Source organism: Notamacropus eugenii, chromosome 2, assembly GCF_028372415.1.
Source record: "Notamacropus eugenii isolate mMacEug1 chromosome 2, mMacEug1.pri_v2, whole genome shotgun sequence".
NCBI classification, from domain to species: domain Eukaryota; kingdom Metazoa; phylum Chordata; class Mammalia; order Diprotodontia; family Macropodidae; genus Notamacropus; species Notamacropus eugenii.
Window position 1 is genome coordinate 499,883,498 of NC_092873.1, and position 7,234 is coordinate 499,890,731.

Consider the following 7,234-nt stretch of genomic DNA (forward strand, 5'->3'; position numbering starts at 1 on the left):
GTCTTTTGCATAACTACACATGTATTGCCTATATTGAATTGCTTGCCTTTTCAGTAGGGATGAGTGGGGAGGGAAGAAGGGAAAGAAGTTGGAACTCAAAGTTTAAGTAAGGAGTATTGAGAATTGTTTTTGCATGCAACTGGGAAAATAATACAGGTAAGGGGGTATATAAATCAATCTTGCCCTACAAGAAAAGAGAGAAAATGGAGATAAGGGAAGAGATGGGATGTGATAGAAGGGAGGGCAGATTGGAGAAGGGGTAATCAGAATTCATGGTGCTTTGGGATGGGGGGAAGGGAGAGATGGGGAGAATATTTGGAATTCAAATTCCTGTGCAAATGAATGTGGAAAACTAAAAATAAATAAATAAATTTGAAATTTAGAAAAAAAAAAAGGTTTTCTCTTCACTTCCTTGCATCTTTTCTCTGGACCTTGAAAGTTTGTCTCAGAATTAAAACCTGGTGAGAAGGGACAAGGAGGCAGTTTAAATAACATGTGTTTGCTTGGCATTGATTTATCCAAACAGCTTACTCTGGCCTTAGCTACTTACTGAAAAGTCTGACAGTGGCCCCTGGCTTTGTGTTCTGGAGACACAGAAATTCATCCCCATTAAGGCAGTGAGCACTGCTGAGGGTGACAGGCCCATTCTACTACTGTCATTCTTCAGAAGACAGAGTAAGACAAGCTTAAAGAAAAAAGAGTGTAACCATGATATGGGAGACCTCGTTTTGGGCCAGGTCTAGCCCTATTCCTCATAATGGTGAGATCCAGGCTAAAATCCTTTTACCTCTGTGAGCCACAGTTTTCTCACCAGCAAAAGTAGAGATGAAATAATATGTGTGTACAGGCAGCGGATGCCACTACATGAATTTTTTGAGGTCTCCTACAGACGTGGAATCAATGATTCTCATTCTAGTGGAGGAGTAACCACACTGAAACTGGATTTCAAGCATGCAAGGCCTGGTCCTCTATCACCTAAAAAATCTTAGTGGCAGGGGCATTTGTTCTTGCTGGGAGAAGCCAGAATCTAGAAAGTTTGCAAATGTCCCTGAGTTGACCTCAGCCTAGAATTGTACTGCTCAGGAACAGGGCAGTGTGAGTTCCCAGAATACTCTAGGGGGGGCTGCTGCTGACAGTTTGGAGATAGATACATAGGGAAGGCAACATATCTTCTTTAACCCCAGTGTTAGCTGAGACTCTCTGAGAATGGCCCTGCTCCTTGCTAGGTGGAGCCTGTGGCATGGGCAGCAGGGATGGCCCTGGTTCTGGGTTCCCTTGGGCTTTGTGGACTCCGTGCTATTCAGGAGTGTACTGGGAGGACTGCCAGGACTCGGCTCCAAGGAAAGGTTGGATTACTCATGGGGAAATTGCTGGTAGAGCAATAGTTGTTGTTATTGTTGAGTCATTCATTTGTGTCTGACTCTTCATGTTCCTGTAGACTACTTGTGCATAGGGTTTTCTCACCAAAGATACTAGACTGGTTAGCCATTTCCTTCTCCAGTGGACCATCTATTTCCAGCCAGTGCTCACTACAACAACCACAAGACAGTGATCCATAAGGCAAAGAGTAGATTGAGCATTAGGAGCAGTCCAAGCTGAACCTTAAAAGAATGAGTTGGGAAAGCAGAAAGAGGAATGAAATTAGCTGGTGTCTGAATTACCCTTTAAAGTTCACTAAGAGCTTTAGAAAAAATTCTCCTTTAAACCACACAACAACCTAGTGAAGTAGACACTTTGCTATTGTGCCCTTTGCACAGATGAGGAACTTGAGGTGCAGAGACATTGGGTCCATGGTGACCGAGCTGGAATGTGTGGTTGACAGGATGTGAGCCCAGTTCCTCCTGACTCCAGGTCCAGCCCTATAGCCAACTTGCCCCATTGCCTCAACAAATCTCATGTTAGGGGATGGCATATCTTGTCACTTTTCCTTGTTCTCTCCTAAACCAGAATATCCAGTTGCTAGTTTTTTCTAATCCAAGAGAAATGGGGAAAGTCTCCTTGCACTGCTCCACATTATGTAATAGGCAATATATCTTAGGAAGTCAGAGCAGATACAGGGGGCAGCCTGTCCTCCAGGTTAAGTACAGTGAAGGCTATGTTGGTCCAAGTTCTGAGATGTTCCCAGGAGTAAGGCTGTCGACACTGGACCAGAAACCCAAGGAAATAATTTATAAACCAGGAAATAAGTATCCCTAATGACCCTGGAAAGCAGAGAATGTGACTGTCCACACTCTTGACCTTATTTCCTGGTTCCCATAAAAGCTTCTAAAGTTCTTCGTGGCTCAAATAGTTCCATAAAGGTAGGGTTCAACTGGAGCTCTGGCCTTGAGGTCTGGCTTCCCAGCCCAGAACCCTTACCCGCAGTGACTGAGGGTTGCTAGAGTCTCAGGCATTGTCTTAGCAGCCACAGAGGGGCTGGCTCTAGAAACCTGTTATGAGGTAAGAATTTGGGGTCCCTGTTCTTTATCTGAAAGGGGGTGACATCCACCAAGGATTATTTGGATTTTTATTTTGGTAAAGACTTAAGGTTTCATTGGTGTAATAATGTCCCTGGATATAACTTCTACCAACTATTAATTCTTTTATGGTGCAATTTTTAAAACAGTTCAAATCACTGATCTATTTGGGAACATGTGCAGTACAATATGCAATAATATATCTCCATCTCTTGTCAAATCAGTATCCCTCCCTGGTGGGACTCCATTTCTACCAAAGCTCCCCATGAAAAGAGAAAGCACTCAGGGTTACTGGATGGTCAAGCAGGCCTCCCCTTCAAGGGAACCCCACCACGGACTAGGAGCATTCACATCACCTCAAGTCAGATTCCCTTCTTCTAGCACTAAACATTATCAGTGAGAGAAGGGCCTCAACTTATCACCTCATCAACCTAGGTAACAAGATCATCTTAGCTAGGCTGGCCCTGAGCTAACCTTCCATAAGCTTCCACAACTTACTCTCCCAAAGAGAAACACATAGTCCCCAGAAATTACAGCAGGGTGTCATCAGTCACAGCAGCCTGCTTTCTGCTCCCTGGATTTCTCTCTGGGAATCTGATGAAGTTGCCTGCTGTCAGGAAGCTCTCATAGGGCCCCAGGGGCATTGTTTTCTTTCCAGAAAACTCTACCTGACACCCCTAATGGTTCTTGCTGTATGTAAAGACCTTTCATTGGTGTCTCCACATAACAACTACACATTCCCACACCAGCATCCTTTGTAAGCATTCAAATTGACAGTAGTGGGGTACTTCTGGTGCTCACACTCCAGTCTAACAAATGATGGCAAAAGGCTCCTCTAGACTCACCCCTGCTTTGCTACTGGCAAAATTAAGGCAACCTGGCCATCCAATGAGAAAATATGGATCTACAGAAAATGTAGACCTAAAACAACAGCAATATTTAAAATGATACAAATAAGAGTAATAAAATAAATTCCAATGAAGCAATACCTACCAAAAATTAATGAGAGAAAATAGTGGGAAGAAAGATAATTTTCCTCCAGGAGAAAACATAACCCGAAATAAAACTTGACTCTAGGAAATGAAAAAGGGACCCTCAGGATCTCAAATATACACCTTCTTCTTCATCATAGCTAACACTGATATATAATTGCAAAGCATTTTATGTAGGTTGTCTCATTTGATCCTCACAACATCCCTGTGAACAATGTATTCTTATTATCCCCATTGTACAGATGAAGAAATTGAGTTTGAGGGAGCTTATATGACCTGCCCTGAGTCACACAATAATTTGCAACCTAATTGTACACAGGGATAATACTAGATGTCAGAAACTTCTGCACACAGCAAATGCTCAATAAATATCCTCGATATCCTTTAGAAGACTAGATTTTGTCTAGAAAAGACAATATGCTAAATTACTGTTAAAGATAATTTAAAACAGAGGAGGAGAAGGGGGAAACTTTGTTTCCTCACAACCAATGTTATAACAAAAGGTTAGACTGTCTTCAGAAGCCTGTAGAGAGAGGATCAGTAGAAGCCCAGAAGAGTGCCTGAGTGTCTGAAGCAGGATGTGAACTCAGATCTTTCTGTTTCCAAGCTGAGGACTCTAGACAATCATTAAGTCACACAGCTGCTTTAAAAATTACACAAGTAAGTAATTAAAGAATAAATGATTTAGAACTAAATATATATATATGTATATATGTATGTGTGTATCAGTGATATAATAGTTATTGCTATGACAACAGCTAGCACTTACATAGCACTTCAAGGTTTACAAAATGTAGGATATGTGTTCTATCATTTGTTCCTCACAAGAAGTCTGGGAGATAGGTGCAATTATTCAAACTGTTTTACAGAGGAGGAAACCCAGGATGAGGAAAAGTGACTTGCCCAGAGTCACAAAGCTGGTAACACGGAAGTACAATCAGTTCTTCCACACTCCAAGGCCAGGCAGGACTCTCACTCATTGTGCTACCAAGTGACTTTAGGATTGACAAGTCCACTAGGTGGGGGGCAGCAATGGAAAGAACACTGGGTTTGGTTGCAGAGGACCTGAATCCAAGTCTGGGCTCTGCCATCAGCTCTCTCTGAGACTTTACAAGAGTCACCTAAGTGCACTGTTTCTGAATCTTCTGAGAGACTTGGTCTAGATGACCTGAGAAGTCTCTGAATGATGTATCTATATAAAAAGGGAGGAAATAATGGGAAAAGAATTTGTTATTCAACAAGTCTGGTGTGAAAACTAGATAATTTGGTGATGCATGGAGACAAGTCTGAATCGATTCTATATACTACAACCATTTCAAAATGGATCCATGATCTAACTATACTTAAAGTGATACAATAAAAGAAATTATAGTAAACTGAGAGTTCTATTTTTCACAAGTGTGGGCAGGAAAAAATTCTTAATCAACTAGATCTTGAAGGAAATTACAAGGTTAGATGACAAACCAGGGAGAGGAATAAACATTTTTTCTGATTTCCACACAATCTCTGAAACTGGTCCACCACAGGCACTATGCATCAAAAATAAAGCAACTTCTACTTTCTACATGGTTTAGGACACCTAGAAACCAAAAAAAGGTAAAAACACACAAAACAAAAATCCGTCAACTGGCACTTACCCAGAACTCACTCAGCACCCCTCTCCCATGGCCTTCATTGTTGGGTCTCATCACAAAATGCAACACACACCCATTTCCTCTCCCCTCCTTTCAGTGCCATGGAGATCTTGATTCTAGATTTGCTTAGGCCTTGAGAGTCAGCCAATGTTGGTCAGCATTCTAGGCTACAAAAGCTTCCTTGACCATGACACACAGCCATACAAGCCAACAGACTGCACCATGGAGGCAGGGTTCTGTGCTGCACAAGATCTGAGAAGGTATTCCAGCAGGAATGCCTCCACTTCCTTTCCTCTCACTCTCTTCTTAACTCTCTATGTTCTGGCTTCTGGCCTCATCATTCAACTAAAACTGTTATCTCCAAAGTGACCAACGATCTCACACTCAACAAATCCAATGACCTTTTCTCAGGCCTTATCTCTCTGGTACTCTCTGTAGTGTTTGAATGAAGCATTAAGTGCCTACTATGTGCTAAGCACTGGGGATGTAAGTAGAAAACCAAAGATAGTCCCTTATTTTAAGGATGTAGGGGAAACAAAGTAAATGCAAGATTTTTATCCCAAGTAAGATGGAAAACTCCCATGGTCAGAGGCAGAAGCAAGGTGATAGAGTGGTAGGAAGCAGTGAGGGGAGGCCCCTCCACAAACTCCTCCAAAAAGATCTAGATAATGTACCAGACCAATCCCCCTTTTGGGGAAATTCAGAAAAAAATATCTCTGTGAGTCATTTCACCAGCCTAGCACAGAATAATGAGAGAGGGTTATGGGAAATGGGGGAACTCCAGAACCTAGAGAAAGACTGTGTCCCAGGGCAGGAAGGGGTTTGAGACAAATACAAGATGCCACCAGATCAATACCAGGGAATTCTAATGTGGACAAGTATAAATAGCAGCTCTGTCACCCCTATCCTTTTCTGAGTCATGAATTCATGGGGACTGAGAAAGGGAGCTGTCCATGGTAGTGGAGTTCCCACATATAGTACCAATAATGTCATACAAAATAATATCGTCCAAAGAGATTAGAGAAGTGCCTTCTTAGTTCTGAAAACAGTTTAAGTAGCATCAGAATTAATTATTCTTTGAATTTTTCATAGAATTCATTTGTAAATAAAGTTGTTCCTAGATTTTTACTACTTTGATAATTTTTTCTTCTGATCATAGGTTATATAAATAGTTTCTTCATTTTTTAATTATGGTATTTAGTATTTTTGTAAGTATCCACCTATTCCCTCTAAGTTTTCAGTTTTGCTAGCTATAACTCAGCATAATTTTTACTTACAGTTTTTATTTTTCTCTTCTTGAATTATTGAGAGTTTTCCTTTTTCACTTTTTATGCAAGTGTTTTTTTCCTCCTTTTTCAACAGAATAGCTAACTGTATATATTTCATTGGGTTTTTATAAAACCAGTTTCTAATTTTATTTGGGGCAGTAAGTGGCATAGTGGACAGAGTGCTGCTTTGGACTCAACAACAACTCTTACTCTACCAGCAATTTCCCAATGTAGAATCCAACCTTTACTTGGGACTGAGATCTGGCAATCCTCCCAAATTTCTCCTAGCAGCCTCCTGACAATTAGTGAGCACACAGAGTACAAGGTAACCCAGAACAAGGGCAGGCCCTGCAACTCATGGCCCAGGATCCACCTAGGAAGGAGCAGTGCCATCCTCAGAGAGGTTCATTCAGCACTGGTGGTAAAGAGGATGTGTTGCATTCCCTCTGTACCCGTCTCCAGGCTGATAATGGCAGCTCCTTTTCTTCCCCCTCTCCCACCCACCCAAGTATTCTGAGAACTCACACTGTCCTGTTACTGAGCAATACAATTCCAGGCTGAGGTAGACTCAGGGGCCTTTGCAGACTTTATAGATTCAATCTTCTCTCAATAAGAACAAATGCCTCTGCCACTAAGATTGCTTAGGTGACAGAGGACCAGGCCCTGCATGCTTGAAATCCAGTTCCAGTGTGGTTACTTCTCCACTAGACTGAGATTCATTGATTCCACATATGTAGGAGACCCCAAAAAGTCATGTTGTTGTTTCCTGTGCCTTTACACCCATATCATTTTCATCTCTACTTTTGCTGATGAGAAAATTGTATCTCATAAAGGTAAAAGGATTTAGCCTAGATCCCACAACTAGAAGGAATAGATCTAGGGTC